The sequence below is a fragment of the Mesoplodon densirostris genome, chromosome 6 (genome assembly GCF_025265405.1).
Source record: "Mesoplodon densirostris isolate mMesDen1 chromosome 6, mMesDen1 primary haplotype, whole genome shotgun sequence".
In the NCBI taxonomy this organism is placed as follows: Eukaryota; Metazoa; Chordata; class Mammalia; order Artiodactyla; family Ziphiidae; genus Mesoplodon; species Mesoplodon densirostris.
The window spans coordinates 110,342,256-110,366,210 of record NC_082666.1 but is presented as its reverse complement, the minus strand read 5'-3'; the positions used below and the strand labels follow the sequence as shown (position 1 = coordinate 110,366,210).

The following is a 23,955-nucleotide window of genomic DNA, read 5'->3' as shown; positions in this document are numbered from 1 at the left end:
AGCTCTTCCTTCCTTCTCTGAGTCCAGAAGCTGGAATTGATACAGTGTGCTCTCTGTGATTTGTCTCTACCATTTGTTTCCAGTGACCACTTCAACTCAGATATCTCTCAATTCAGGGATCACTCCTAAACTTCAGGACGAAGGTCACTGCCCTTTTTATTCCCACCACAATTTTATGCTAGTAACCATTTACAGTGTCAATAAATTTATTTTGTAGAATGTGCCCCCTGGACTCCACCTGCTAAATCTGTTTTGTGGGCAAACCATTTGTTACTTAGCTAAACAAATTTTATAAAATCATATTTCATAAAATTGTATTTTATAAAATGTTACTTTCTTATTTTATAAAATTGGTAAATCCAGGGATTTAGGCTTAATTATTATTTTTTAAAATGTTGGTACTCATTTTGCCAATTTTTCTCTTTTTACATATATCAGAAAATATGTTAAGAACTCAACTGTGAAGATACCACTATTTTTATTTTTTCTCACTTTTTGTACTTAACTTTTATAACAAACCTTTATTATTGCACAGGAAACAAGAAAGTTTGTTCCTTGGAAAACATCAGTCCTAAGAACGTACTAAGTTAAAGCTTAGCATGTTAGATCTGCGAGTAGCCTTGTCTTTTTTTTTTTTTTTTTTGGTACGCAGGCCTCTCACTGTTGTGGCCTCTCCCGTTGCAGAGCACAGGCTCCGGACACGCCGGCTCAGCGGTCATGGCTCACGGGTCCAGCCGCTCCGCAGCATGTGGGATCTTCCCGGACCAGGGCACGAACCCGTGTCCCCTGCATCGGCAGGCAGACTCTCAACCACTGCGCCACCAGGGAAGCCCAACCTTGTCTCTTTTTTAATGATGCTTTTTTCTGAATTGGTAAAAAAAAAAAAAAAAAAAAAAAAAAAGCCTTAAGGCTTAGGAACAGAAGCAAATTGAGAATTAAAATCCAAATCATTCAAATGAAGTTTGTCAGAACAGTTTGTGTGTGGAGAGGACAGCTTCTAGGCACTTCAGAGAAACCAGCAGGACAGAATTGAGAATAGCCAGCACCTTACAGGGCTTCCCACAGAAATGCTTTAATGCAAAGAGGTGACTAGATTTCACAGGGAGACCAGGGAGAGGAGGCAGAGATAATTAAATCACATTCAAGCACCTGTTTACCTGGGAGGTAAGTTCCTTCATATTGTGGTCAGATGCTGTTTAGGGGGACACTGGTGCAGGGGAGGTGTTGGGAGGATGAACTCTTTTCTGAGTGATTTTGCAAGTGTGAAAATTCATCCAACAGAGATGCTAGAAAAATTTGCTCCTAGTAGCGAGCATCCAACATGATATTTTGGGACAAAAATGTGTATTTGGAAGAACTTTTCACAAAAGAGCAGTGATCGGAGGAAAAGATTCATATGGGCCTGGCTAGTAATATTCTTCCTTCACAATTTTCTTGTGGGTTCCTGAGGCCTGTTGTGACTGCTTGGAGACCTGGTCCCCAAGCAATGGCCCTCTTTGTCGTACTCAGGGTAACCCAGGAAGTTGCTTGTCTGAAGCAGAAAAGGTTCTCCCTTCCACTCATGTCCTCTTGCTGATCAGATGAACACAGGGCATCATCTACAGCTGAGAGGTGTTTGTTAACTACCTTTGTTTCATAGGACACAACTCATATATACTCTACAGTAATGTTTATCACTGTCTTTTATAATCTCAAGGTAAGAAGTAATCAGTGTTAAAATCATTCTACTGGAATAACAAAGCACATGATTTTTTTTTCCCTAATAGTGATTGTATTTGTTTGCTCGGGCTGCCATAACAAAATACCACACTGGCTACTAGGTGGCTTAAACAACAAAAATATTATTTCTCATAGCTCTAGAGGCTAGAAGTCCAAGATCAAAGTATCAAGTTTAGTTTCTTTGAGGTCTCTCTCCTTTGATGGCTACCTTCTCGCTGTGTCCTCACATGGTTGCCCCTCAGTCTGTGCATGTCTGTGTTCTAGTATTCCCCCCTTATAAAGATACAAGTCATCTTGGATTAGAGTCCATCCATATGATCATTTTACCTTAATTTTCTCTTCCAAAGCAGTATTTCCAAGTAGAAGTTAAGCTGACTGTACAAGCAATCAGGTATTGAATAAGAGGCATTGCTATGGAGACAAAAAAACAATGGTTAATAATGGAGGCAAATTTCATACCAGTTTTTGAGTTCTGAGGGTAGACAGTTGAGAAGATCTCTAAATGTCAGGGTTAAAGCATCTTTTGTAGTTTGAATGTCCATCAGATGTTCAGGTAAACTTTCTGAGTGGTCCATATAGCAACAGGAATGAAGAAGACTGTCTAAACATGAGCTGCTGTGGAGATTTCTCTGAAGTTTATATTAAGATATCTACCTTCAGTATGCAGGACTTCAGAAAAAAAGGCAGTTTTAGTTTCAATGATTCCAAGTTAAAAGGGTGGGAGAAAATTTGGAAACACTAGTTTGGAGAGTTGTAGTCAGGTAGTGGAGGAAACTAGAAAAATTCAGGACACAGTCCAGTTTTCAGGTAATTAACAAAACTTCAAGGAAAATTAATAGCACTAGAATCTAATATCCACAATACGTATTTTGGTTTCTATCGAAAGATAATTTTTCTCTCTAAAATCACCCTCATTTCTATCAAAGATAGCCAAATTAAGACAAATTTCTTTGCAAAATAAGTCTAGATTCAATAAACTTGGTCTTATTTATATAAGTATAGCAAGGATTGTGACTGACCATATAGGCTTATTTTTTATTTTTATTTTTTGCTTTTATTAAGAGAATTTATTGCCTCTCTCTCCTCCCAATAGCTCAAACATGAAGAAGCAACATCAGAGGAAGACAGACAGAAAATGGCTCTTTGAGTTTGTCCTTCTTGGCATTGGTGAAGGAAGAGGCAGCTTTCTCAAAGTTTTTATCTGCTTAATAGGATGTAGTGGAGAAAGGGAACAAGGAAAGTCAGAGGATAAGTGAACAGGCTCTGCACCTACCAAGGATGTGTTATCCTCCTAATCGTCCCAGTAGGAATATTCCATTCATGTTCTTTGATCTGATCCTTGCATTGGAAGACACTTCTTTTGTTCATCTCTTTTTTTAATTTAATTTTTATTTTATATTGAAGTATAGTTGATTTACAATGTTGAATTAGTTTCAGGTGTACAGCAAAATGATTCAGTTATACATATACATATATCCATTCTTTTTCAGATTCTTTTGCCATATAGGTTATTACAGAATAGTGAGTAGAGTTCCCTTTGCTCTACAGTAGGGTCTTGTTGATTATCTATTTTATATATAGTAGTGTGTATATGTGAATCCAAACTCCTAATTTATCCCTCCCCATACCTTTTCCCTTTAGTAACCATAAGTTTGTTTTTTAAGTCTGTGAGTTTGTTTCTCTTTTGTAATTAAGTTCATTTGTATCATGTTTTCAGATTCCACAGATAAGTGATATCATATGATACTTGTCTTTCTCTGAATTACTTCACTTAGTATGATAATCTCTACGTCAATTCATGTTACTGCAAATGGCATTATTTCATTCATTTTTATGGCTGAGTAATATTCCATTGTATATATGTACCACATCTTCTTTATCCATTCATCTGTCAATGGACATTTAAATTGCTTTCATATCCTGGTTATTGTGAATAGTGCTGCACCGAACACTGGGGTGCATGTATCTTTTGGAAGTATAATTTTCTCCAGATACATGCCTAAGAGTAGGATTGCTGGATCATATGGTACTTCTATTTTTAGTTTTTTAAGGAATCCCATAATATTCTCCATAGTGGTTGAACCAATTTACATTCCCACCAACAGTGCAGGAGGACTCCTTTTCTCCACACCCTCTCCAACATTTTTGTAGTCTACAGTTTGTAGACTTTTTGATGACGGTTACTCTGACTGGTGTGAGGTGATACCTCATTGTAGTTTTGATTTGCATTTCTCTAATAATTAGCGATGTTGAGCAGATTTTCATGTGCTTTTTGCCCATCAGTATGTCTTCTTTGGAGAAATGTCTGTTTAGATCTTCTGTCCATTTTTTGATTGGGTTGTTTGCTTTTTTGATATTGAGCTGCATGAGCTATTTGTATACTTTGGAGATTATTCCATTGTCAGTCTCATCATTTGCAAATATTTTCTCCCATTCTGTAGGTTGTCTTTTTGTTTTGTTTATGGTTTCCTTTGCTGTGCAAAAGCTTTTAAGTTTGATTAGGTCCCATTTGTTTATTTTAGTTTTTGTTTTCTTTCCTCTAGGAGGTGGATCCAAAAAGATATTGCTGCTGTGAAAGAGTGTTCTGCCTGGATTTTCCTCTAAAAGTTTTATAATGTCCAGTCTTACATTTAGGTCTTTAATGCATTTTGAGTTTATTTTTGTCTGTGATGTTAGAAAATTGTTCTAATTTCATTTTTTTACATGTAGCTGTCCAGTTTTCCCAGCACCACTTATGGAAGAGACTGTCTTTTCTCCATTGTATATTCCTGCCTCCTTTGTCATAGATTAATTGACCATAGTTGTGTGGGTTTATTTCTGGGCTTTCTATTGTGTTCCATTGATCTATATTTCTGTTTTTGTGCAAGTACCATACTGATTACTGTAGCTTTGTAATATAGTCTGAAGACAGTGAGCCTGATTCCTCCAGCTCCATTTTGCTTTCATAGTATGCTTTGGCTATTTGGGGGTTTGTGTTTCTATACACATTTTAAAATTTTCTGTTCTAGTTCTGTGAAAAATGCCATTGGTGGGGGCTTTCCTGGCGGTCCGGTGGTTGGGACTTCACCTTCCAATGAGGAGGATGCAGGTTCGATCCCTGGTCAGGGAGTTGGGATCCCACATGCCATGCAACCAAAAAAACACACAAAAAAACCCAAAAACCAACACATAAAACAGAAGCAATATTGTAACAAATTCAATAAAGACTTTAAAAATGGTCCACATGAAAAAAATCTAAAAAAAAAAATTCCACTGGTAATTTAATAGGGATTGCATTGAATCTGTAGATTGCCTTAAGTAGTATAGTCATTTTGACAGTATTGATTCTTCCAATCCAAGCACATGGTATATCTCTCCATCTGTTTGTGTCACTTTCGATTTCTTTCATCAGCATCTTAGAGTTTTCAGAGTACAGGTCTTTTGTCTCCTTAGGTAGATTTATTTATAGGTATTTATTCTCTTTGATGTGATGGTAAATGGGATTCCTTCCATAATTTCTCTTTCTGATCTTTTGTTTTTGGTGTATAGGAATGAAAGAGATTTCTGTGTATTAATTTTGTATTCTGTGACTTTACTGAATTCATTGATGTGGTGTATCACACTGATTGATATGTGGAGATTGAAAAATCCTTGCATCCTTGGGATAAATCCCACTTGATCATGGTGTCTGAGCCTTTTAATGCGTTGTTGGATTCACTTTGCTAGTATTTTGTAAATGATTTTTGAGTCTATGTTCATCAGTGATATTGACTTATTTTTTCTTTTTTTGTAGTACCTTTGTTTCGTTTTGGTATCAGGGTGATTATGGCCTCATAGGATGAGTTTGGGAATGTTTCTTCTTCTGAAATTTTATGGAATAGTTTCAGAAGAACAGGTGTTTAGTGTTCTCTAAATGCTTGATAGAATTCACCTGTGAAGCCATCTGATCTTGGACTTTTGTTTGTTGGGAGCTTCTTTTTTTAAAATAAATTTTAATAAATTTAAAAAGTAAATTTATTTATTTATTTTATTTTTGGCTGCATTGGGTGTTTGTTGTTGTATGTAGGCTTTCTTTTTTTAGTTGTGGCAAGCAGGGGCTACTCTTCATTGTGGTGCATGGGCTACTCATTGCGGTGGCTTCTCTTGTCACAGAGCATGGGATCTAGGCACGTGAGCTTCAGTAGTTGTGGCATGCAGGCTCAGCAGCTGTGGTTCGTGGGCTCTAGAGAGCAGGCTTAGTAGTTGTGACCCACGGGCTTAGTTGCTCTGTGACATGTGGGATCTTCCTGGACCAGGGTTCGAACCCGTGTCCCCTGCCTTGGCAGGTGGTTTCTTAACAACTGCGCCACCAGGGATGCCCTGTTGGAGTTTCTTCATCACAGTTTCAATTTCAGGACTTGTGATTTGTCTGTTCATATTTTCTATTTCTTCCTGGTTCAGTCTTCGAAGGTTGTACCTTTCTAAGAATTTGTCCATTTCTTCTAGGTTGTGCATTTTACAGGCATATAGTTTCTGGTCGTAGTCTCTTATGAGCTTTTGTATTTCTGTGGTGTCCATTGTAACTTCTTTTTTTTTTTTTTTGCGGTATGTGGGCCTCTCACTGTTGTGGCCTCTCCTGTTGCGGAGCACAGGCTCCGGACGCGCAGGCCCAGCGGCCATGGCTCACCGGCCCAGCCGCTCCGCGGCATATGGGATCCTCCCAGACCGGGGCACGAACCCGTATCCCCTGCATCGGCAGGCGGACTCCCAACCACTGCGCCACCAGGGAGGCCCTGTAACTTCTTTTGTATTTCTAATTTTATCGCTTTGAGCTCTCCCCATTTTTTTCTTGATGATGCTGGCTAATGGTTTATCAATTTTGTTTATCTTTTCAAAGAACCAGCTTCTAGTTTCATTGATCTTTCCTACTGTTTTCTTTGTCTCTCATTTATTTCTGCTCTGATCTATATGATTTCTTTCCTTCTACTTAATTTGGGTTTTGTTTGTTCTCCTTTCTCTAGTTGCTTTACGTATAACGTTAGGCTGTTTATTTGAGATTTTTCTTGTTTCCTGAGGTAAGATTTTATCACTATAAACTTCCCTCTTAGAAATGCTTCTGCTGCATCCCATAGGTTTTGGATCTTCATGTTTTTGTTTTCATTCGTAGGTATTTTTTAATTTTTGCTTTGATTTCTTCAGTGATACATTGGTTGCTTATAGCATATTGTTTAGCCTCCATGTATTTGTGTTTTTTACAGTTTTTTTTCTTGTAGTTGATTTCTAATCTCATAGCATTGTGTTTGGAATAGGTGCTTCATATGATTTCAATTTTCTTAAATTTACCAAGGCTCACTTTGTGGCGCAGCGTGTGATCTATCCTGGAGAATGTTTCGTGTGCACTTGAGGAGAATGTGTATTCTGTTGCTTTCAGATGGAATGCTCTCTAAATATCAATTAAGTCCTTCTGGTCTAATGTATCATTCAAGGCCTGTGTTTTCATATTGATTTTGTCTGGATGATCTGTGCATTGATGAAAGTGGGGTGTTAACATCCCCCAATACTATTGTGTTACTGTCAATTTCTCCTTTTATGGCTATTAGCATTTGCCTTATATATTGAGGCGTTCCTATGTTGGGTGAATATATATTTACAATTGTTGAATCTTCTTCTTGGATTGATTCCTTGATCATTATGCAGTGTCTTGGTCCTTCTTGGTCCTTGTTACAGTCTTTATTTTAGAGTCTATTTTGTCTGATATGACTATTGCTACGCTGGCTTTCCTTTGATTTCCATTTGTATGGAATACCTTTCTTTTACCCTCTCACTTTCAGTCTGTGTGGGTGTCTAGATCTAAAGTGAGTTTCTAGTAGGCAGCATATATATGGTTCTTGCTTTTGTATCTGTTCAGCCAGTCTATGTCTTTTGGTTGGAGCATTTAGTCTCTTTACTTTTAATGTAATTATCAATATGTATGTTCTTACTGTCATTTTGTTCATTGTTTTGGGTTTGTTTTTGTAGCTCTTTTTTCTTCCCTTCCTCTTTTGTTCTCTTCCCTTGTGGTTTGATGACCATCTTTAGTGTTGCATTTGGGTTGCTTTTTCTTTGTGTGTCTATTGTAGATTTCTGGTTTGCATTTCCCATGAGGTTTTGATATAGCAGAGTGTATATATATATATATATATATATATATATATATATTATATATATATATATATATATATATGAAAAGTTGCTTTAAGTTGCTGGTCTCTTAATTTCAAATGCATTTCCAATATCCTGCATTTGTACTCTCCTCTTCTCATGATTGCTTGTTTTGATATCATATTTGTGAGTGGATGATTTCCTACCTTTACTGTATGTTTGCCTTTAATGGTGAGCTTTCCCATTCATAATTTTCTTCTTTTCTAGTTGTGGCATTTTCTTTTTCATCTAGAGAAGTTCCTTTAGCATTTGTTGTAAAGCTGGTTTGATGGTGCTGAATTCTCTTAGCTTTTGTTTGTCTATAAAGCTTTTGATTTCTCTGTCAGGTCTGAATAAGAGCCTTGCTGGGTAGAGTATTTTTGGTCGTAGGTTTTTGCCTTTCATCACTGTAAATATATTGGGCCACTCCCTTCTGGCCTGCAGAGTTTCTGCTGAAAAAATCAGCTGATAAGCTTACTGGGGTTTCCTTGTATGTTATTTGTTGTTTTTCTCTTGTTGCTTTTAATGTTTTCTTTGTCTTTAATTTTTGTCCATTTCATTCATGTGTGTTGGCATGTTCCTCTTTGGGTTTGCCCTGTATTTCACTCTCTGTGCTTCCTGGACTTGAGTGACTGTTCCTTTTCCATGTTAGGGAAGTTTTTGGCTATTATCTCTTCAAATATTTTTTCAGCCCCTCTGTCTCTCTCTTCTCCTTCTGGGACCCCTATAATGTGAATGTTGGCACATTTAATGTTGTCCCAGAGGTCTCTTAGACTGTCCTCATTTGTTTTCATGTTTTTTCTTTATTCGGTTCCAAAGCAGTGATTTTCACCAATCTGTCTACCAGCTCACTTATTTATTCTTCTGCCTCATTTATTCTGCTATTGATTACTTGTAGAGTATTTTTCATTTCAGTTATTGTTTATCTCTGTTTTTTAAAACTTCTAGCTCTTTGTTTAAACTTTCATCTATGTTCTTGGTCTGTGCCTCCATTCTTTTTCCAGTTACTTGTATCATCTTTACTATCATTACTCTGAATTCTTTTTCAGGAAGATTGCCTATCATCTCCACTTCACTTAGGTGTTCTTCCAGAGTTTGATGACGTTCCTTCATCTGGAACACATTTCTCTGCCTTCTGTGTTTGTAGCCTCCTTTCCTCAGGCTGCAGGATCTTGGCTCCTCTCACTTCTGGTGCCTGCCCCCTGATGGGTGAGGTTGGTCCAGGAGCTTGTGCAGTCTTCCTGGTGGTAGGGACTGGTGCCTGCCCACTGGTGAGTGGAGCTGGGTTTTCTCCCTCTGGTGGGCAGGGCTGTGTCAAGTGGTGTTTAGAGGCGGCTGTGCGATCAGAATAAATTTAGGCAGCCTGTCTGCTCATGGGAGGGTCTGTGTTCCCACCCTGTTGGTTGTTTGCCCTGAGGCATCCCAGAACTGGAGACTGCAGGCTATTGGGTGGGGCCAGGTCTCAGTGCCCAAATGGTGACCTCCAGGAAAGCTCACACCAAAAAATATTCCCTGGGTCCTCTGCCACCAGTGTTCTTGCCCCCACAGTGAGCCACAGCCAACTTCTTCCTCCCCAGGAGACCCTCCAAGACCCTCAGGTAGGTCTGGCCCAAGCTTTTATGGAGTTACTGCTTTGCCCTGAGTCCCAGTACACATGAAACCTTGTGTGCACCCTCCAAAAGTGGAGTCTCTTTCCCCCAATCCTGTGGAGCTCCTGCCCTCAAGTCCCACTGGCCTTCAAGATCAACTGCTCTGGGATCTCCTCCTCTCATTGCCATGTCCCCAGGCTGAGGAGCCTCACGTGGGTCTCAGAACTCTCACTCCTGTGGGAAAACCTCTGTGATATGATGATTATTTTCCACTTTCTGGGTCACCCACCCAGCAGGTATGAGATTTGATTATATCACAAAAGCACCCCTCCTACCATCTAGTTGTAGCTTCTTCTTTGTCTCTGGATGTAGAATGTCTTTTTTGTATGTTCAAGTCTTTTTTGTTGATGGTTGTTCAGCAGTTCGTTGTGATTTGGGTGGTTTCATGAGAGGAGGTGAGCTCACGTCCTTCTACTCTGCCATCTTTCTCTCTACCCTCTCTCCTGAATGTCACTGTGAGGAGTTCTGGCTTCTTAAAGTTCAATTTTGATTGAAATTCATGAAGGACTTCAGGTTTTACCTCTGGTCAACCACTATCTCTGCAGAATATCTCCAGGGTTAGAGGGAAATCTCCCATATAGGCTCTTTTCAATCTGCTTTGCTGGAACTTTTTATAAGGAATCTCCAGATTAAACTTTTAATAGTCCCTTGAGGCTAAGAAGCCAAGCCAATCATTTGACATCTATAGATTTGGGTGAATTCTTCTCCTCAATGTCCCCCAGATATTCTGAGGTTCTTGCATTTGCCAGGGAGTGACCTTCCTTACTCAGCTAGTAAGGCTGCTGGGAACTCTAAGCAAGGTACCACACTATTTTCCCAAGGGGCTTTATTGGCTCCATGAAGTCAACCTTAGTTTCTTAAAGCTGTTTGGTCAAACCTAAGTTTATGTATATCTCTCTCAACTATGACATTCTAGGCAGAACTTTAGTAATATAATCAATGTTTGCAATTATGTGCTATTATAAGGAGAACAGATTCTTATTGAAATTATGCAAATAACTATATTGCCAAGAAAATAAAAATGTTCACTGAAAGCTTCTGAATTCTGGAGGAATCGGGTAGGGAGAAAAAGACAAATGATTCAATTTTGCTTACAAGGGTATAATTTACCAAACTGCTCTAAGCTTAAGAGAGAAAAACAAATTTTCCGACATTTGGAGAAACAAAACTTAAAAAAAAAAAAGCAATGTTTCAAATGTAAAAATCATAGGGCTTCCCTGGTGGTGCAGTGGTTGAGAGTCTGCCTGTGATGCAGGGGACCCGGGTTCGTGCCCCGGTCTGGGAGGATCCCACATACCGTGGAGCGGCTGAGCCTGTGAACCATGGCCGCTGAGCCTGCGCATCCGGAGCCTGTGCTCCACAACGGGAGAGGCCACAACAGTGAGAGGCCCGCGTACCACGAAAAAAAAATCATAAAATGGGGCTTTCCTGGTGGCACAGTGTTTAAGAATCTGCCTGCCAGTGCAAGGGACATGGGTTCAAACCCTGGTCCAGGAAGATCCCACATGCCGCAGAGCAACTAAGCCCACGTGCCACAACTACTGAGCCTGTATTCTAGAGCCCATGAGCCACAACTACTAAAGCCCGTGAGCCACAACTACTGAAGCCCATGCACCTAGAGCCCATGCTCTACAACAAGAGAAGCCACTGCAATGAGAAGCCCACGCACCACAACGAAGAGTAGCTGCCATTCGCTGCAACTAGAGAAAGCCCATACACAGCAACAAAGACCCAATGCAGCCAAAAATAAATAAACTAAATAAATATATTTTTTAAATCATAAAATATTATAACCATCTTCTTCAGTTTACTTAGTCCCATGTAATTAATTCTTGTTTTGTTTGATCTTTTGTTAGAAGTTTTATGAAACCGTCAATTTCTCCATTAGGGTTTTGTAAATTCTTACTCAGTTCAGTGTAATGATTTGAAATTCATCAGAAACTTGTGTTCTAGAATACTTGTTAGATCCTTTTCCATGAATTTCTCTGAACATGAAACACATTTTCAGGAAGCTTTTGTAAAAGCATCTGAGTAAAACCATTGTCTAAGTAATAAAAGACAAATATCCATTACTAAAAATTTGATTCATTCTAATGGAATTGACAAGAAAATTTATCTCTGTGACACAAAACATTTAAGATAATAACTAGAATTATGACTGATAACATTATACTAGGACATATCCAATTTTAGGAATTTCATATACTTTCTAGAACATTTATATTAATAACATTCACCCTTATGATATAACCTAGAGTTTATGATCATTTATTTAGCAATGCTTCCCATGTAAGTAACATACCAAATAAGCCTAATGAGTTTCATAGCTCTCTTTTCTAATGAGATAAAACAAATCTTTGAGGGTGTTCCAAGGGGCCTCTGGAAAACCTGAACATTATTTCCAGGTCAATAAGACTTCATTTTGAATTTGACTTAGGGGAAAATCTACTTGTTCAAAAATAAAAATGTTTTAAAACACTTTGTCAAATATGATCATATGTCACTGTGAATTAATATTTAGTTATCAATTTAATCAAAGTGACAAAGATTCACATGTAAATACAGACAGTTAAATAGTGTAAAAAGACTTAGCTCTTTTAGTATTGAAAGCACTCAGTTTTTCTTCAAAATTATCAGACTCATCAAGACAAAATGTACAATATTTGTTTTGCTAGACAGATTACATTAAATGTAAGAAAAAAGTCTTTGTTTACAATTTCTCATTAAGAGCAGACCAATAATTAAGAAAATTTTGCAAAAAGAGAGAAAAAACAAATTTTAATTTTCTACCAGCTTACTTTGGATATTAAAACTCAATCACTTTATTAAATTCATTCCAATCTTAGACCTGACTACACATAAAATTCCTTTCTAAAGATTCCTTTTTAACAAACCTCTTACAACTTTCTCTGCCCATTTTGATTTGCCCCTTGTTCTCTTTCCCATTTAGAAGTTACCAGCTTTAGGACAAAAATCACTTAACAAAGTTTTTACATGAACCAAAACATCTCCATAGCTTACACTTTTTCTTACCCCAAAACATATTCTAATTTCCTTATAATTCCTAGTAGCTTTAACCACATATATTATTTACAATTCTTAATCCTTTGAAGCTTTAATTTTTTTGTAAAGATAAAGTTAAAAATTATTAACTGTGTAAGTATTTTGTGGCTTGGCAAACTTATCAATACATTTCATAATTTCTAGAAACATATTCGACTTCATAGTACAAGCTTTTTTTTTTTTTTTTTTTTTTTATTTATGGCCGTGTTGGGTCTTTGTTTCTGTGTGAGGGCTTTCTCTAGTTGTGGCAAGCGGGGGCCACTCCTCATCGCGGTGCGCGGGCCTCTCACTATCACGGCCTCTCTTGTTGCAGAGCACAGGCTCCAGACGCGCAGGCTCAGTAATTGTGGCTCACAGACCCAGTTGCTCTGCGGCATGTGGGATCTTCCCAGACCAGGGCTCGAACCCGTGTCCCCTGCATTGGCAGGCAGATTCTCAACCACTGTGCCACCAGGGAAGCCCCATAGTACAAGCTTTTAATGAAGCACAAGACATGTTTACTAATAGAACCAAACATATTTAGTGTGTAGTAAGAGGTCAAAAGTAGGTAAACTTAGACTCGTGCAGCAATTAATATTTCAGTATTTTGTCTTAGTTGGAAATGATCTAGACATTCAATTCATTTAATTTAACTTAGCAAAACTCTAAGGGTACAATTTATCAAAGACATTTAGAAAACTATTTAAGTTGACATAGCAAAAACAATTATTGCTAAAAAAAGTTTACCTAAAAGAATTCTTATCTTATGTCTATTTAATTAATTTGTTCTTAACAATCACTCAGATTACTCATGACAATTTCATAAGGTGTTAAAGTAGTGTTAGCCATCATCTTAAATTATTATTATTCTTACTGTTTTCTGAGAAATTTTGTAAAAGAGATAACATGAGCTTATTTGACTTTTAGTAAAACTACATAGCATAAAGCTATTATACTTAATGCTGATAACTCTTAAGATATGTCTGTATTAATTAAACCATTAAACCTGAACTAGATTTTGCTTACCAAAAATTATCTAAGATCATGTGAATTTGAAAAATATTTGTATTCGTTTTTGTTATATTTTTGAGAATTTTTAGATTGCTTGTTGGAATAAATTAAGTTTACTCACTCAGATAGCTACAGTCTTTTATTAGTTATGGAGAAGACTTTTAAGTCTTCTTGCCCTTTAAGTGTACTTGCCCTTGATAAACAATTTTAAGGAGACTGTGATTTAGAGTTTGAGCAAGAGAGGGTTTTTTTTTGGTGGTTTTTGTTTAAAAAAAAACCTCTTTCCTTTTTTTTCTTTAAATTTTAGTTTCAGGTTCTAACAATTGAGATAATCTGGGCTCAGTCTCAGGCAATGTGGCTGTGTTTACATTTCAAAGACATGGTAAGATTTATAACGTTAAGGGACAGAGAAAAAAATGTAAATTTTCTTCTGTGAGTTTTGGAGTGTATTTTTCTATTATCATAAGTCTCAGGGTAATTATTATTTTAAAAACTTTTTCTTCTTAAGTACAGGACAATTTTGCTCCAATTATCCTCAACTTTTATAATATCTACAAGAATTTGAGAGGAATAGGTTTCAGGGTTGGTGAAGATAAATGGGCCTTGACTTGTTCCTAAGTTGCATTTCTGGTTTTGTAGAGATTTGGAAGACAAAGATAATTGTTTCCATTAGCTCTTGAATATTGGCTTCCAACTGATCTTTTCCTAATTATTTGTAGGAGGGCCTAAGGAATTGCTGAGGAGATGGGGCAATTTTTAAAATTTTTCTTAAAAAGGGGAATTCACGTTGGATCTTTAAGTCTAATTTCTGTTATTTCATCTTAATAACGATTCCCTAAGGCTAGCTGTTATACATTATTTTTCCTTTCAATTTGATCCTTCCATAAATACCAATATGACAGCTGTTTATGATGAGAGCTCTCAAAAAGGTAATCTTTTAAATACAGCATATTTAAAGGAGCCATCATCTGGCCATTGAGGAGTAAGACCTTTCATTAATTTCAAATAGTGACTCAAATCAGTAAGGCTTTTTATGGAACGACCCAGAGGTAACTTTTCTGGCTTAGAATAAATCCTTACCATGGATGAAATAAGCATACTTTCAGATGGAGAGGGCACGGATGGTATAGCCCCTATAATGTGAAAATTCATTTCCAAGGATAATCTAAGAAAGCAAAGGCCTTCATTGCACAGGCAGTAAGGGTGGTATAATGCAAACTGTGTCCCTGGTCTCTCCTGGGAATTTGAGGCCCCTCTGATCCCAAACCTACTAATCTGTGACATCAGGCATATGCTGCTGGAATGGGACTTTTCCAACACTTACAAGGTAATGAAGGTTGAAACAACAAAGGCCCCTTATGGACTGGGTCCCCTTAGGACAAACTCCTCTGACAGCTGGCACAACAAGACTAGAGTGTGCTGTTTATGACTTTGCGTCTCAGAACCCCAGTCAATTCAACTGGTTACCAGATGCACCCCAGTAAATACACCATCCAGATGGTGGAGACCAGAGAGAATATTCTCACTGGACAAAAAGCCAAACTCTCAGGACATAGAAAAATACAGAAGGAAAAATCTCATCCAGTTTTTATCTAGAGGACTGACAGCAAAGTTTGTCTTAATAGGCACTGGACTGGAGAGAACTGTTAACTCACCAGTCTGTGAGGCTGTCTCCAACAGCAGACTTATAGGGCCTATGCCTGTACTCTGCCCTATGGTTCTTTCTTCTTATGAAACATGACTCAGGAGACAGAGACAAAGAAAAACAGTGACTATCTCTGGGAGGAAAGGATTAAGAAAAACTGAGACGAGATTACTCATTTCCAAAAACCAGATTTTCTATGTCACAAGGATCTTGCTCCATAAGTATTTTCTTCTGCTAATCTAAATTTAGAGATAGAGAAAAGGAGACTCTTAAGCACTTTCCCACCCACCAGACCTTACAGGCCTGGGAAGTTGAGGAGATAAGAAATTTTACCTTCTGCTGGCCTTTGTCATGTGTCCTAGGATCTCTCAGCTGCAGCCGTCTTGTGGTGGGAAGCAGGGTTTAGCCAGCCTCCTGGTTGTCTTGTCAGCTGTTGAGGAGGAAGAAATGTCCCTGCCAACCTTCTTGAGTTAAAGAAGTAACAAGGTTTATACAGCCTTCTTGACCATGCATTCCCTATCTCTGGTGCTAATGATGTCTTTCTACCTCCTGGTACAGGGAGGGCACCATTCACATGAGATATTAATTTCCTGCTTTCATGGAGACAGATAGGAAGGTCAGTGTGTCTCTCTTGCATCAGTCATTTCTTCAGTAACTTTAATTCAAAGTAATATTCCACTGAGGCATATTTTGGAGCATCCTGCCCTGGGCACCAACAAAGTCAAATGGTTTAGAGAGAAAGCAAGTCCCTTTGTCAGCAGTGACCTGTGCTCATGGTGATTGTTATTCCATCTCCACAATACCGTTGGGCTGGGTGCTCAAGAAACAGAGCTGTGAAAACATGGCTCCTGTCTCTTATAATTTATAGTAACAATGTTTCAAAGAAAAACTTTTATTTAGTGCCTCCTTTGTGTTAGACAATAATGCTGGTATATTTTCAAGATATACAAATAATAGAAAGAGACATGTATGGTACTTGAATTGTAGTGAGACATTAAAAATTTTTCCCCCCCAAAACATCTTTTTCTTTATACTTATAAGAAAAAAAAATGTAGATTCATTTTGGATAAGATAAAGAAAATGTATGAAGTGATAAATCTAACCTGAGAAAGTAGAAAAGAACACAGTACACAGGCTCTGAGCATTCTACTCACAGAAAATATTGTCCTGTTCTTTTGCAATATGGACTTGTTCCCCTGTCCCTATGGCTGTCTCTTCCCCTCTCTGTTTCTGCCCCTCTTCTCTCTCTCCCTCACACATACACACATTCACTCCCCTACAAAAAAACCCATTGACTAAATGCTAATTGGCAGGCACTGTGCTCGAACTGAGGCTACAGTTAAAAGCAGAGATTATTTTTCCATCCTCATCAAACGTATATTCCAAGACGGAGAAAGTGAATACTAACCAAAGAGTCACACAACCATAATATTGCAACCACAACTAACAACCATAACCACGGAGTTAAGCTAAGCAAGCCACTATTGTCAGCTGTCTCTCAACCCTCAGTAGAGTGTGTTCCACTTAAAGGCCTTGAGTAAGTCAATATTCTGTTGAGAAAAGCCAGGAAATTTCTCAGTCTTCCACATCTGAAATTATGCAGTTTGGAATGTCAGGAACAAGAGTGAGGGGAAAGCTCATTCAGAACTGCAGCTAACCAGTTTCTCTCTTTCTGACTGCTGCAATAACCTCCTAGTCTATCCTGTGTTTACTCCTGTTCCTCTGGCCTGTTCACAGAGCTGCTAAAGTGGTCCCTTAAAATTTAAGCCTGATTGTGCCACTCTATACTCAAAATCGTCCAGTGAATTCAATTTAATTACAATAAATCCAAAGTTCTCACCAAGGCCTCAAAGTCCTTTTTGATCTGTTCTCCCCTTCTCCCATGTCTCTCTTGGCCTCATTCCTACCATTCTCCCCCTTGTTTTCTGTAATCCAGCCAAACTTGCTTCTTCTGCAGCTTTTACTAAAACACTACTTAGTAGACAAACAATTTATTTTAAATTAGGCAAAAAATTTAATAAGACACTTAACCAAAGAAGATACATGAATGGTAAATAAGCAACATTTTAAAATGTTCAGCATTATTAGTCATCAAAGAAAAATTAAAACCACAATGCAAATAACTTCACATCTACTAGAATGACTAAAATTAAAAAGATTGATAGCATCAAATGTTAGTAAGGATGGAGAACAACCAGAAGTCTCATACATTCCTGAAGAAAATGTGAAATGATGTACTACTTTGGAAAACAGTTTGGCATTAATACAATCCCCTAATTTCACCCCCTAGGAATTTAAATGAGAAAAATATGTCCACACAAAATTTGTACATGAACGTTCATAGAAACAACTTTATTCATGATTGTGAAACTGAGTAGAATCCTGTGGGGCTTTCCCAGTGACAGACTCAAAGTGTTCCCTGCTTCTTGTTTGTAGAACAAAGCTTTAGTCTCCTAGGCCTCCCTTGATTTCCAAAGAGCAGTTAATGATTATAGAACTGACCAAATTCAGAAACAAAGGAAAAGCAGTCAAGCAAGAAAAGTAACAATAGATTGAAAAACAGTGTTGTCTCTATCCCTTTCTCCTCAAGGGCTATAGATAACAGTCTGACACATATCCTTGATGTGGTGCTCCAAGGACAATGGTGCTTCAAGGACAAAGGACAACCCTCTCTGAAAAAGTGTCAGCGTTACACCCCTTATCAGACCCTTAATTGCCCTCCCCACCATGTTGTGATGGTTATGAAATTCCTGAGCCCAGCTGGGCGATGAGACCTGTCCCAAATAAGAAAAGGCATCTTCCCTGTCCCACTGCCACTCCATAGAAGGAAAGTATATGTGCCTCGACCAATTAGTAAACGAAATTTTCACCTTGGAGCATTCCTTTGTTTTCTGGCTATAAAAACTGATCAATAGCACATGTTTGGGGTCCACTCCCCCAGACTACTAGAAAGTCAGCCTGCTGTTCTGGCAGAGACACTTTCCTCTAATAAATTCTATCTTCTTTACGTTCTGCCTTGTGTCTGGAAATTCTTTTCCAACCCACGTATGGACCACGACACTTGAGCGTTTTCTGTAGACACTAAGGCTCTCCACCTGATGGAGGATTTGACTACATGCTGATCACAAGCATGTAGGTCCCAGACTGGTTGGAACAAGAAGGCTGATGATTAAGGTTCCCAAAACATCACCCTGTCACCTCTCCACCAACTAATCAAAAGAATGTCCATGAAGTGATAATTCACCCTGAGACCCTCACTCCTAATGTTGTCTTTAGAAACATTTGCCCAAAAGTCTTCAGGGAGTTTGGGTCTTTTGAGCATTAGCTGCTTGTTATCCTTGCTTCGCATCCTGCAAATAAACACTGTACTTTCCTTCACCACAACTGGTATCAGTAGATTGGCTTTGCTCTGCATTGGGTGAGTGAATCTGTGTTTGGTTTGGCAATAATTTGGGCAACCATGAAGGGGCCACCATCCCTAGTGGGCATCTCAACCATAGCACACTGGCCCCTGACCAGTGGCAGCTCATGGATACTACTCAGCAGCTGCTTGAGCACCTTTGTCTCAGAGATGGCCCTGAACACTTGCCACTGACCAGGCATCATTGGCCCATGGCACTTTTGATTTCTGTGGTAAAGGGAAAAAGACACATGCTTTGCTGGTTGAGATTTCTCTAGTAAGTAGTGGAACTTGTGTGTGATAATACCAGGGTATTCATTCTCTTAGCCATTTGGGTCTGTCAGTGGCTAAACATTTGTTGGGATTTTCCCTTTTGGGCTTAGGAGTTTGAAACCCTGAGAGACTACATTTGTTTGTTTGTTTGAGATTTTAAGATTACCAGCCATAAACAACTGAGAAGGGGTAATCAGAGCTCTGTTTCATCTTATATTCCCTACGCTGTATTTTGCAGAATTGGGAAATTCTTAGGTCTTACTTTCACGGGCTCATACCCATGAAAAGGAGAAGGTGATATTTTTTCTAAAATCATGTGGTCACAGTATTCTTTAGGCTCTGGAGAATAATGCCCCAGATGGGGCACTTTTTGACATTCTAAATCTTGTTTTTGCATATGAAAAAGCTGGCTTGTTAAAAGTATCTCTTCACTCTTCTGACCAGAAGGAAACAAATCTTACTAGGAGGAACTTACATTTTTCTCCCTGTGCCTTTGAAATGTAAATGTTCTACCCTGGGCTCTAATGTACTCTCACTCACTCTTGTCTATACCATCGCCAATTCCTGAGACTGAGGGGGGAAAAAAAGGGAGAAGAGTCCTTTTTAAACTCAGGCAGGGAAACTGTGAGATCTCTGTTTGTCTGGAATGTATGTATGTCCATGTGTACATTATAAATATATCTCTTTTCCTTTGGATGGTATTATCAAAGTTAGTTTGTAAATGAGCTCTATTTAATTGACTTAAAGGAAATTAAGCACTTACAGAAATTCTCAGAAATATAAAAGAAACTAACTTGAATGAATTTCGGATTCATGTGATCTGAAAAATATTCAATATTAAATTTGGGATAATGGCTGACTTGGTCTAATGTCTCATAAAGTTTTCTTGGGTAATCTAAACATAATTTTTGAGAACAAGTGAATAAAATAGAGGTAAATGAGACAAGAGTTTTTAGGTGAACTCTGGGAATAATTATGTTTTAGGAATGTCTACTTAAAAATAGCTTTTCTGGAAGTTTTAGTAACTTGAAATTTTAGAGTTTAACTAAATTAAGCTAAATGATGAGAATTCATTGAATATCAAGGTCTTTTCCAAATAAAATAATATACTGAAATATTAATTACTAAACATTGGCTTCCTTTTACAGAGAAAGTAAAGATATTTAAGACTATTAATAAATATGTTTGGTGTCACACTGAGACATTTTCCATAAGAAAGCACATATTTTTAGAAATTATAAATAGCATTTATTTATAAATTTGCCAATCTACAGAATGCTAATGTAAAGAACAGCTCATAATTGCTTACTTCTTAATTTTCACTAGGAATTTAGGTTTTTAAGACTTGAGAATTCTAATTAAATATGTAATTAAAGCCACTAGAAATAATGAGAACATTTTCATATACAGGGTAATAGGATGTGTGTTTTCATTAAAAGAAGGTATGAAGAATAGGAATTTATTTTGTTAAAGGAAAAGGAAGTAATTTTGTCTTAAAGCTGGTTATTTCTAAAGAGGAAATAAAATAAAGGGCAAGTTAATATGAATATAGAAAGTTGTAGATTTCTGGGGAAAAAGTAATCTTTAGAAAGAAATTCTATGTGTTGTCAGGACTCACTAAGATTAGAATGAATTTAATTGAGTAAATGAATTTTAAGATTAAAAGTAAAGTGGTACAAAAACTTAAAATTTTTTTCTCTCTCTTTTAAGAGAAAAAAGTTTTCTTGGAATATTGATTTGCTTTTGATTAAGATTGTAAATTTTCTTTACCTTTTAAATAATCTGTTATAACTTTCTGTACTTGCTTTTAAAATCTTTCATTGTAACTTTGCTTAAATGCATAAGCATTGTTTCACAGTGGTCTGTAATCCTATTTGACCAAGTGTCTTGAAACTTTTTAACATTTTGGATAAACTTCTCAAGGATAGAATCCTAATGAAAGATACTTTGACCTCTAGATACCTTTGGGATGTTTCGGAGGACCCCTAAGTCATCTCAAAGAGAGATATTAAACTAATTAGGATGATTTGGTATGTTATGGGAGGCACTGTCAATTGATTAGAAATAAATGTATCTCCAACCTTCTTAGGTTATACATTTAGATTATACTAAATATCATTAATATAGATATTCTTATGTTATATGAAATTAAATAAAATTTCTAAAATTTGAATATGTCAAATTTGTATGTTACAGAAGTAAACAAATTTTTTTTTGTCAATTGCATTTTAACCAGCTCTTTAACTGTGTCTTTTTAAGTCTTTTTATCATTCATAGATGCTTTTGCAAAAATGCTTCATCTTCAGGAAGATTCATACTAAAGACTTTCTGACAAGTGCAGGTTTCTGATAACTTTCAAATCATACCATTGAATTGGGTAAGAAATTAAAGAATTCTAATGGAAATCCCGATGGTTTCATAAAGGTTAAGGCTGCAAACTGTAAACAGCTCAAATGTTCCTCATCAAGTGAATGAGTAATTCACATCAGCAATAAAGGGGAATGAAATATTAATATACATAACATGGATGAATCGCAAAACATGCTGAGTGAAAGAAAACAGGAACCAAATACACACTGTTAGATTCTATTTATGGAAATTTGAGAATGGGAAAACTATAGTCACTGAAAGCAAATCATCATATCACTTTTGTAGGAAGGTGAGGATTGACCACAAAGGAGCCTAAGGAAACTTTCTGAGTAATGGAAATTTTCTGTATCATGATTGTGGTAGTGATTACACAACTGTACATATTTGTCAAAATTTATCTAACTGTGCTATACACTTAACATGAGTGCTATTAGTTGTATGTAAATTGTACCCCAATAGGGGTGATTAAAAGGAAATATATATTATGTATGACATATAAATATATCTTTACATATATTACCCATATATCATGACAATAGAATAAAATATGTTCTTAGTGATTAAATTGCCATTTAGCCAACATCCAGAATGCCAAACATCCTTATTTTTTTCTTGTTTTTCTTTCTCTAACCTTTCAAAAAGCATCATTTTTAAGAGTCACATCAACATTGCTGATTAGATTTGCAGTAATTTGAAAACACAGAAGACATTCCTTTTAAAAATATAAACAAAAGCTTCTTTCATCTGCTCTCTAGATCTTTTTATTCTTATGCCACGTTCTTTACACCAGTTGACCAATTGAGTTAGGCACTCATTTCCTTTTTCACAAATCTTTGTTGTGTTTCTGCTAGTTCTGCATTAGGGACTATTAAGGAGGAAAACCACTGACACAAAATGGTTTCATTTGTGCTGAAGCCCACGATACCACGCATATATTTAATACCTAACCTACTTGCAATTTCAACCTTCACCAGAAATGTTATCTTAATTCTGAAATCTGCAATTTTCTGGTCGGCACCAATGTGGTAATCTATCACAGGGGCCCTCTCCATCTCCCCCAACCCAAGAAGAAGAGGCAATCTGCAACATAAAACTCAAGGCTTCCCTTCCCTACAAAGAGAAGATAGTACTGGTCCCAAATAACCTCTTTTTCTTTTGCTAATGACTTTCTTGCCCACCCTCCTTTCTATAAAAACCTTCCACTCTGTAAAATTTCTCAAAGTGCCCTTCTATTTACTAGATGAGATGCTGCCCAATTCATAAAGCATCAAATAAGGCCAATCAGATTTTCAAATTTACTCAGTTGAATTTTGTTTTTTGACAAGACATGATCTTAAACAAGATAAACATTGCCCCTGTTTTCATCTCAGGTGGCCTCAGCCTGCAGCTGCTTGAAGCAGGATTTTGGTTCCTGGCCAGAGATTGAAGTCAGGCTGGGGCGATGAAAGCACTAAATCCTAGCCACTAGACCACCAGGGACCAGTGAACAGTGACAAGGTCCTGGCCTGTCTGCTGTGTAGAAATGAATTTCCACAGAGATGGAAAGTAGTGAAGCAAGTAAAGTGTTTATTAGGAGGACAAAGAATACATGTGGCTAGACACATGGGCGGGCTCAGAGAGAGTTGCGCTCACTTGGTAGTTTGAATCACTTTTATGGGGAATTTCTTCCAGGTTTCCTTTGACCAATCATCTTGCTTTGCCTGGTTCTGAGTCCATATTTGGTATACCTCAGGGTCCTCCCGTGTTCATGTGCATCTCTTAGCCAAGATGGATTCTAGCGAAGAGGCCTATGGGTAGTTGACATCACTTACTATGGGGTGGTGCCCTCTCCCTTTTTGACCTCCAAGGAACCCTTCTGCACATGTGTAGCTGGGAAGGTCTCCTTGACTACGAGAATGAGGAACATCTAGTCTTTTATCTCTTATCTGGGCAGGGCACAGCCTCCTTTCTCGATTGCCCTGTTATTGATATTTTGGAGTTTCTGTCCAGAGGGAATGAACTCCTGCTGCTTACCCTGGGGCCCATCTATCTCCTGCCTCACTTTCACAGAACTCACAATCTGCTGTGAGAGACAGTCAGAATATGAGCACACACACACAAATCATTTTAAAGCCCGATAGATTTGAAGTCAATAGAAAAGACATTGAGGGCTTCCCTGGTTGCACAGTGGTTAAGAATCCGCCTGCCAGTGCAGGGGACACAGGTTCAAGCCCTGGTCCAGGAAGATCCCACATATCGTGGAGCAACTAAGTCCGCAAGCCACAACTACTGAGCCCGCAAGTTGCAACTAGTGAAGCCCATGAGCCTGGAGTCCGTGCTGCGCAACAAGAGGAGCCACCACAATAAGAAGCCCTCACACTGCAACGAAAACCCAATGCAGCCATAAATAAATAAATATTTTTTAAAAAAAAAAGAAAAGACATTGAAAAAGAAATGGGCCTCCTTTTGGTAAGGAGGTCAGAGGTTTCTCTGTAACTTCGTTTGAGAACAATAAGCCATGTCTTTTCCTTCTTCTACATTTTCACTCCCCACTGCTGACCCCAACAAAATGCTGAAGACAGAATTTGCACTCAATAGATTACCTTTTAAATTGATGTAAAAGTATAAAGTATATTTATGTGCGTTAAAGTATGGAAGGGCATACATTTGGAGCATAAAAGCTCAGTACCTGCTGGAAATATCACATAATTGATGAATATAAAACTAAT

The 23,955-nt window shown here is 37.7% G+C and overlaps 1 long non-coding RNA gene across 1 annotated transcript; it reads right to left on the bottom strand.

Moving 5' to 3' along the window:
* Window positions 1-802: 802 nt before the first annotated feature.
* Window positions 803-15,669, bottom strand: LOC132492778 (uncharacterized). The gene is made up of 3 exons (XR_009532864.1): window positions 15,538-15,669; window positions 2,047-2,130; window positions 803-864 (listed from the first exon to the last, which is right to left on the bottom strand). It is a non-coding gene; the product is annotated as an uncharacterized LOC132492778 (long non-coding RNA).
* Between the last annotated feature and the right edge of the window lie 8,286 nt (window positions 15,670-23,955).